Below are 10,289 nucleotides of genomic sequence, written 5' to 3'. Positions count from 1 at the left end.
TGTTTCCTTTGCATCTCCATTGGAAATTTTTTTTGACGATTTTGAAGATTTAAATCACAATTTAAATCTATGTTATATTACAATTGAAGATGTTCTCATTAAATGAGTCACAATTATTGAATGTCTTTTTTAGACCAATTGAATATAATTATATTGCCATTATCAATTTCTAGTTTAATTTACAAGAGTGCAATATTATTTATTTAACAATCATCATCTGTCTATGTAATAATGAGGTCATTATAACATTGTTAAATGAAAAAAATTAAATTTCATTAATTAATATGGCATTGGAAGGAATAATAATCATCCTCTGTCTATGTAATAATGTGGTCTTTATAACATTGTTTAATGAAAAAAAAAATTTAATTTCATTAAAGAATATGACATTGGAAGGAATAATAATCAGCATCCGTCTATGTAATAATGTGGTCTTTATAACATTGTTTAATGAAAAAATTTTAAATTTCATTAAATAATATGACATTGGAAGGAATAATAATCATCATCTGTTTATGTAATAATGAGGTCTTTATAACATTGTTTAATGAAAAAAAAAATTAAATTTCATTAAATGATATGACATTGGAAGGAATAATACTAGGATAAATATATGTGTACAAATTATAGTCGACAAAAATCTTTCACTCTCTCTCACATAATGTGTGGACCTTGCATGTATCTAAAAAATGGTGGCTTGTGGTCCGCACCCTCTATTGTGAATAGTGAGTAAATGATTGTATATAAAAAGTTTGTATATATAGTATTGTCCATAATAATATGATTTAAGTGGCCTCCCGGGACATAGTTCAGTGGTGTAAAAGATAGGAGTGACGTTATCTTACGCCTTGCTGACAGTCGCAGTGTAGGGGTTCGATTCCTGAGACATGGAATTGGACTCCTTGTAGACGCAGTGTACGTGCAGCTCTTATTTCCTGATCTGTTGGGACACATCCCGCTTTTTACCATCCTCACAAAGTTTACGGGCGGGGCGGGGCGGGGGGGGGCGGGGATGTGACATTGGATTCACGGATGAAGTGTTGTTTAATTTATAAAAATATTTATACTTTGCCGGCTCCAAACGCGTTATTGTCAGAATAATCTCCCAATTTGACATTATAATACAAAATTAAATTGGATTGGTTAAATATAGCTGACTGTAATGCGCACCCAGAAAAAGAAAAATTGTTTCAAGGCCGCCGTATTTTTCATCTTTTTCTATTTCTAATGTAGAAATTCTTGGAGAAATTTTCAACCATCAAATGAAGGATATAAGCTACGCAAGTGAGAGCATGGTCAACTCAATTTATTGACCGTGTATGCATGATCAAATGCGGAAGTATTTTTGTTAAAAATTCTGTCCAAATTAGCATAGTAAAGTCTAACTCATTTTTCTAACTTAGAAAAAGTAAATTATGCTCAACAAACGAATTGATGTTTGTTGTCCAAAATTGGTTATCCAACTTGTTGTCCATCAATGATTCATTGACACATTATTTTACACCTATTTTTAAGCATAAGTGGCATGAAAGAAAAGTTGAACATGTTAATTTAAAGTGATGTATCAAATGAATCATTGATTGGATATTAAATTAAGCAGTTAATTTTAAACAACATATCTCAACTCCCAACAAACATTAAATTAGCCCTAATTACCCAAACTTATTAAGTATATACAACAATGTGTAAGATTTTTTAGCTTAGAAAAATCAAAATTCAAATAAATTTTTCGTAAAGCTACTAACTATTTGCACCGAGTACGAATCACCTTCTTCAATCTTCCTCTAGTTTCACTGCTGAAATCTTCCTTGAGTTGCATAAACTTAAAGTTACATTTTCATTTTTGTATTGCTGACCTAATTAGAACCTTGAGGGTCATTTTTATCCTTTGATTATTAATTTTAGGGAAATATATTTATCAAACCCGTCCATCTTTTAGGTTATAATTATTTTGAAGGCCCTAGTCTTTTTTTATCAAATTTTATTCTTGCTTCAATTTGCTAGAGCCAATGGAGCAAAATGATTCTTCGATGGCATCTAATTCCATTTCTGAAGATGAGATGAAAAATGTTTCAAGGACGTTCGAGGAGAAACTACAATTGTTGAAGGAGTTAGTAAACCTAATGATGTGAGATGCTAGTAATGCACAATTTTGAATTATCAATGGTTGTGAACCATTTATAAGAGGTAATAGAAATTATATAATTGAAATGAGGGCTCCTGATGAAGATGATTTTGTGTCGAATGGCATTGAAAATGATTTGGATGAAGAAGAAGAGATTGAATTGAAATCTGATAATGAGCTAGACAAGATTTAGAAATTTTTAAATCGATGTTCGGGTATAAACTAATTGTAGAAATTAATTACCAAATAATTATAGTATTTATAAATTTGAGCAATATGTTTTTGTTGAAAATTTGAAAAATATGTATAAAATTGAAGTAATTGTGGTATTTATGATTTTGAGCAGTATATATATAGTTTTTAATTTTAAAAATATGTATAATGTTCAAATGATACATTTTTTTTGTTTATTTATTAGTTTATAATATTAAAAATAATATTAAAAAATTGAAAAAGTAAAGAAAATTATTTTTCTCTTCAGCCTACTGGAATTTAACATAATTGACTGAAAGTTAAAATTTTCACCTTTTTTTTTTTTTGATAATCGACACATTTCTATTTTCCACTCCATTAATCTTTTTTACACTTTCTTGATTCCTTTTTCTTTCTAAAAAATATGAACTCTGATGTACCATAGAACCTCGATAAATGAATACCCTTGGAATCGTGAAAATTTGTTAATTAATCGATATATTATTTAATAGATAAATTATTTTATTAATTTATATAAATAAATTTACCTTGATATTATTCTTTTCCAAAATATTGAACTTTGTGATTATATGTGATAAATATATTAATTTAATTTAAGCTTAGGCTGGATTACCATATTACTTATATATGATAGACTATTTAAAGCTTTATTGTCTTGTATTTTCATATAATTCAATTAATTAAAAATCCTAGCCTCTTTTTCATTTTCTCGGTATTAGTATTAGTATTATTGATTTAACATGGTACCAGAGCTACCATATCATGAAATTTGTTGATGTTGTTGAAAGATGTTAAATCTCATCCGCAGCTCTCACATATCCACTCAAGTTTGTTACTTGGTAATCACAGTCTATAGTTATACCAATCAATGCATTGTGTCATGTTATTGTACATCCGAGATCAAATTAATTCAAGATTTTAGAGAGCTATACACTTTCGTGGTTGGGATTTCTTTTCTGGATAAAATCTTGAATGGGCATTTAAATTTAATAGGCCTATTTGAGACCCATTTTCATTTGAAAATGCATTTTGGAATAGTAAATTGATGGAGAATATATGGTTAAAAAATGAAAAATTTTGGATTTGCAGGTAATTTTTTTATTGAAAAATGTGTACTTAAAAAGAAGAGAGAAAAACGCATTTTGAAAATAATGGGATAAACAATGGCAATATGTATTTTGTATTGAGGATCAATGAAGTTTAGCGCAACGACCTGACTTTTGTGCTCAATCCGTTAGCTTACGTACTATCCACTTTGAGAGAGCCTAAACCTATCTTATCCCTCGTGGCCTTTTGTCAGGTCCTCCAAGATTCAAACTCTTGACATTTCCCGTAAAAAATGATTTAAATTGAATCATGGTAACAATTGGACAACTTCAATTGGTACTAGGATACAACTTAAATTATTGTTAAGGCAAATGTTATGAGTTTGAATATTAGGGACTGCGATAGAAAGTCGTAAGGGGACAAGTAGGCAAATGCTTGCCTAAAGTGGACTTGGGTTGTTACAAACAAGACTCATTTTTAAAAATAACCGACCTATGTGTCTAAACAGTTAAATTACGTATTGTTCCCTTAGGGAGAGTTTGAGTCCATCTTACCCCTCTCGAATTTTTAGGCGTTCCCAGGATTTAAATTTTTGACTTTTCCCTTAACGGCTAGGGTACAGAGGCTGGATCGTTATATTTTGAGTTTAAATTTTTGAGGCTCTTATGGATGGACGTTGGTTAACATTTTGGATTTTTTATTTAGTCTATGCTGTAAGAAACTTAAGACATACTTCCAGCCATGTTATTCAAGATTTAATTGAAAGTTTGCAGTAGAAACGGGCCTTTAAAGCACCAACGATCTTCTAACCAAAACTTACTTGATAATTTCCTTTCTTTTGATGGAATACAACACAGGACTTTCTTTATAAGAGAAAATACTGCAGGAATTTTTTACGGGTTTGGTTAGGGACCCTTTGGCATATATATAGGCAACCACCAAACATTCCGCAATTTACTATCCTTACAAAGCTCTAGGGGTGGGGTGGGGGCGCGGGGTTCAACCTTTTTAATATGATCTGAGTGTCATAAATGTCCCACGTGACATTATTGTTATGTGACATTGGATTCACGGATGAAGTGTTGTTTAATTTATAAAAATATTTATACTTTGCCGGCTCAAAACGCGTTATTGTCAGAATAATCTCCCAATTTGACATTATAATACAAAATTAAATTGGATTGGTTAAATATAGCTGAGTGTAATGCGCACCCAGAGAGAGAAAAATTGCTTCAAGGCCGCCATATTTTTCTTCTTTTTCTATTTCTAATGTAGAAATTCTTGGAGAAATTTTCAACCATCAAATGAAGGATATAAGCTATGCAAGTGAGAGTGTGGTCAACTCAATTTATTGACCGTATATGCATGATTAAATGCGGAAGTATTTTTGTTAAAAATTCTGTCCAAATTAGCATAGTAAAGTCTAACTCATTTTTCTAACTTCGAAAAAGTAAATTATGCTCAACAAAAGAATTGATGTTTGCTGTCCAAAATTGACTATCCAACTTGTTGTCCATCAATGATTTATTGACACATTATTTTACACCTATTTTTAAGCATAAGTGGCATAAAAGAAAAGTTGAACATGTTAATTTAAAGTGATGTGTCAAATGAATCATTGATTGAACAGCAAATTAGACAGTCAATTTTAAACAGCAGATCTCAACTCCCAACAAACATCAAATTAGCCCTAATTACCCAAACTTATTAGTTATATACAACAATGTGTAGGATTTTTGACTCTTAGAAAAATCAAAATTTAAACAAATTTTTCGTAAATTTAGTAACTATTTGCGCCGAGTATAAATCACCTTCTTCTTTGATCTTCCTCTAGTTTCACTGCTGAATCTTCCTTGAGTTGCATAATGATTTTAGATGAGAAACTGTAGTCGTTGAAGGAGTTAGTAAACCTAATGATGTGAGTTGCTAGTAATGCACAATCTTGAATTATTGATGGTTGTGATGATGAGGTGGTGGTGGAGATTGACGATGATATCTTACCATTTATAAGATATCATAGAAATTATTTAATTGAAAAGAGGGTGCCCGATGAAGATGTTTTTGTATCGAATGACGTTGAAGATGACTTGGATGAAGAAGAAGATATTGAATTGAAATCCAATAATGAGCTCGACAAGATTTAGAAATTTTTAAATCGATGTTCTGGTCTAATCTAATTGTAGAAATTAATTACCAAATACTTGTAGTATTTATAAATTTGAGCAATAAGTTTCTGTTGAAAATTTGAAAAACATGTATAAAATTGAAGTAATTGTGGTATTTATGATTTTCAGCAGTATATATATAGTTTTTAGTTTTAAAAATATATATAATGTTCAAATGATACATTTTTTCTTTATTTATTAGTTTATAATATTTAAGATAATATTAAAAAATTGAAAAAGTAAAGAAAATTATTTTTCTCTTCAGCCTACTGGAATTTAATATAATTGACTGAAAGTTAAAACTTTCACCTTTTCTTTTATAATTGACACATTTCTATTTTCCACGCCATTAATCTTTTGTACACTTTCTTGATTCCTTTTTCATTCTAAAAAATATGAACTCTGATGTACCATAGAACCTCGATAAATGAATGCCCTTGGAATCGTGAAAATTTGTTAATTAATCGAGATATTATTTAATAGATAAATTATTTTATTAATTAATATAAATAAATTTACCTAGATATTCTTTCTTTTCCAAAATGAAGAATGCCTTATGTACGGGGCATTCTTTCACAAGGGTTTTACAGGCCCCTCATTGTGTGCAGGGGTCCACCTATATTTTAAAAAATGTGGGGCCCACCTTGTGTTTTCCTTGGCAGGGGCCTGGTTTCAAAATATATCGAACTTTGTGATTATATGTGATAAATATATTAATTTTATTTAAGCTTTAGGGTGGATTACCATATTACTTATATATGATAGACTATTTAAAGCTTTGTTGTCTTGTGTTTTCATATAATTCAATTAATTAAAAATCCTAGCCTCTTTTTCGTTTTCTCTGTATCAGTATTATTGATTTAACATAGTACTAGAGCTACAATCTCATGAAATTTGTTGATGTTGTTGAAAGATGTTAAATCTCATCTACAGCTCTCGCGGATCCACTCAACTTTGTTACTTGGTAATCACAATCTATAGTTGTACCAATCAATGCATTGTATCGTGTTCTTGTATGTCTGAGATCAGATTGATTCAAGATTTTAGAGAGCTATACACTTTCGTGGTTGGGATTTCTTTTCTACAGCAAATCTTGAACGGGCATTTAAATTTAAGTGGAAATTACATCCTTGCCTACTTTTCAAAATCAATTTTCTAAAATCATAGTGAATGTTTCAATGTACAAAAATCAGATATTTTAAATATTAAATATTATAATACAAATTTAATTAACCTAATTCATTTTCATTTCCCACTCTTCCTACGTCTCACCAGCTCTCCCCACTCTTCCTCACTCCTTTCATCAATTCAAGCAGCCAGCGATGGAGTTGCTCCGATCAACACCACACCACAGCGCTTGCCGTCATCGGACAAGCACGGTGGTCAGAATGGTGCGGTTGGCTCATCTAATAGACTGTTTTGCTGTCGATGAATGGTATGTTGTGGGGAGAGGATTGACGCCGCTCCTCCACCTATCCCATCTTTTCTCTTGCTACGTGAACGAAATCGGCACCTCAACTACAAGATCGGCATTGTTGAGCGTTCGCCGCTCACTTGCAATGTAATGAGGTGGCGTTGGTGTAGAGATGGAAATTGTGATTGTGCTGTGGTCGGAATCTGCAGCTGCGCGATGGTAGGAGTGTGGTGTGGTGGTGTGGCGGTGTGACGGCGATGGTGACACTAAGTTTTTTGGGGATTTTTTGGTTGTTGTGGTGTGGTGTGTGTGGTGTAGAGATGGAAATGGTGATAATGCTGTGGCCGGAATCTATGCTGCGACTAGAATGTGTGCTGCCGTCGGAATCTGTAGCTTTGCGATCCGATGGGTTTTTGGGTATGCTTTCAATTGGTGGATTGTAATGGTGGTGGCGGTGTTTGGATGGTGGCGACTTTGTTGGATTCAATGGCAGAGGTTACGTTGAATATGGAGGTGGTTGTGGTTTTGGTGGTGGTGGTAGTGATGGTGGTGTTGGATATTGTGGTTGGTGAGATGGTGGCGATGGTTATGGTGATATGTTGGTGGCGATGGGTCTATCGAAATGCTGGTGGATATGGCGCTAGGATGTGTTGATTTGAGGTGGTGATGTTGCTGTCGAGAGGTGGCGATGGTACTACTGCAAGAAGTGGTTAGGTGGTTGTCACAAGTGTTGTGGGATGTTTGTGACCAGTAATTGGTTAATTTGTGATAAATAAATAATACGTGACCTAAAAATTGTGTTTGTGACTCATAATTTTTTAAATTGTGATCGAAAAATTAATCATGACCAATTAATCTAAAAATTTTAAATGAAAAAATGAGTTGTGATCAATAAAAGTCTTGATTCCTGAATGAAAAATAAGATGTGACCTATATAATTTTTGATTTGTGATCGAGAAATAAGTTGTGACCAATAATTTGATAAGTTGTGATTAAAAATTAATTCGTAACAAATTAAATTATTGATTTGTGAGCGATGAACAAATTGTGACCTACAAAATTTCAGAATTGTGATCGTAAAAAAATTTGTGACACAACATTTTTGATTCGCGACCAAAAAATAAGAGAGAACGCATTTTAAAAATAATGGGATCCAACAATGGCAATATGTATTTTGTATTGAGTTGTGATTAATGAAGTTTAGCGTAATGACCTGACTTCTGTGCTCAATCTGTTAACTTACGCACTATCCACTTTGAGAGAGCCAAAACTCATCTTATCCCTCTTGGTTTGTTGTCGTGTCTTCCAGGATTCAAACTCTTGACATTTCCCTTAAAAATGACTTAAAATTGGACAACTCCAATTGGTACTAAGATTCAACTTAAGTCATTGTTAAGGTAAATGTTATGAGTTTGAATATTATGGAATGCGATAGAAAGCCGTGAGGGGACAGGTAGGCAGATGCTTGCCTAAAGTGGACTTGGGTCGTTACAAACAACACACATTTTTTATAATGACCGACCTATGTGCCTAAACCGTTAAATTACGTATCGTCTGCTTTGAAAGAGTCTAAGTCCATCTTACCCCTCTTGAATTTTTACGTGTCCCCAAGATTTAAATTTTTGACTTTTCCCTTAACGGCTTGTGCACGGGGGTTGGATCATTGTATTTTGAGTTTAAATTTTTGGGGCTCTTGTGGATGGACGTTGGTAACATTTTGGATTTTTTTTATTTATTCTATACTTCATAGTATTTCAATGATTTGAAATTGTAGTTACAATTTCTATTTGCTGATACTACTGATTGTAACTATATTTGGTATAATGATGATTGGTTGTCAAATGGGGAGTCTATTGATTTGTTTTCTATGGCAATGAGCTTGCTAATAAATTGGGTGCCAACAAGTGATCTTGGCTCCATTTTTTTAGCAATCGTTCAACACAATACTTTTGGTTTCTGTTGATTTCCATTTTGATTCTGGTTCAATTTCATATATCGATATTGTGTATTTTTCATATTGGTAGTTATTTGTTTATTTCGCAATGACTGTACCTTCCGTAGATACACTCATGTTTAATCAGTTTCAAAAGTTTCTAGAAACACTGTCAAATGTAACACTACATCATGCAATGTCTGTCTCTCATATAGGTTTGTCATCTTTTAGTTCTTCAGATGTATCATTCTCTTTGTGGATCTTTGATTCTGGGCATTTTCATCATATATCACCAAATTTATTATCTTTCTTTTCATTATCTTTCAAGTCTTTTGTGACTGTTGGTGGTACTCCTATGCTTATAGCAAGTGTTGTTTCTATTGATACACATTATTTTTGTCTCAATGACGTCTATCATATTCCTAGTCTAACCTTAAAGCTTGATTCCATTAGTCAATTATGCGAATCTAGATATTTAGTCTCTTTTTTCTTCTTCCACTTGTTATATGCAGAACTCACAATCTCAGAAGTTGATTGGGACCGACCCTAAGTAAAGGTGACTCGATATTTTGGATGGGCTTAAAGTACTAGAAATTACAAGTCCTAGTGTTGATTTATCATCTTTTCGTTTGAGTCATTTGTTTTTAGTCTTTTATTTATGGTATTCTCACCTTGGTAATGTTTTAGCATCTTGTTAAAAAATTTTAGTTCCTATGGAAGCACTAGGAAATTTGAAAAACATATGATATTTCTAATTATAGTATATGTAAATTGGCAAAATTTTCTACGTTACCTTCTAATAAAAGTATTTCTATTTTCGCTAAAGGGGATTCACGATATTATGTTTCTTTTGTTGATGATTATACTCCTTACTGTTGGACTTATTTTATGAAATGTCGTTCTGACTTCTTTAATTTTTTTTAATGTAGTTAGAGCAATTGTGAAAACTCATTATTCTTCTATTATAAAATGTTTTTTATGTGATTTAGGTGGAGAGTATATCTCTAATGCCTTTTATGATTTGTTTGCTTCTCATGGAACCATTCACCAAACTACTTGTATAGGCACATTCAAACAAAATGATGTTGTCAAAAGGAAATATAGACATTTTGTTTAGACGCCCATCCTCTTTCACTCTCTGCTTTCACTCATAGTAAATTCTGGGGAAAAGTAATTCTTACTGTTGCTCATTTGATTAATAGGATCCCAGCATCACAATTTAGGTTTGTCTCTTTTTAAGAAGTTATTGGATATGTTCCTGATTATTCTTCCTTAAGTGTCTTTGGCGCTACCTGTTTTGTCCTTCAAACTCATGTCGAACATAGTAAATTATCTTCTAGGTCTGCTATATGTGTCTTTCTGGGTTATGGTGTAAAGCAAAAGAGATGTTGG

Source organism: Olea europaea, chromosome 21, assembly GCF_002742605.1.
Source record: "Olea europaea var. sylvestris chromosome 21, O_europaea_v1, whole genome shotgun sequence".
NCBI classification, from domain to species: Eukaryota; Viridiplantae; Streptophyta; class Magnoliopsida; order Lamiales; family Oleaceae; genus Olea; species Olea europaea.
This window is presented reverse-complemented; position numbering follows the sequence as displayed.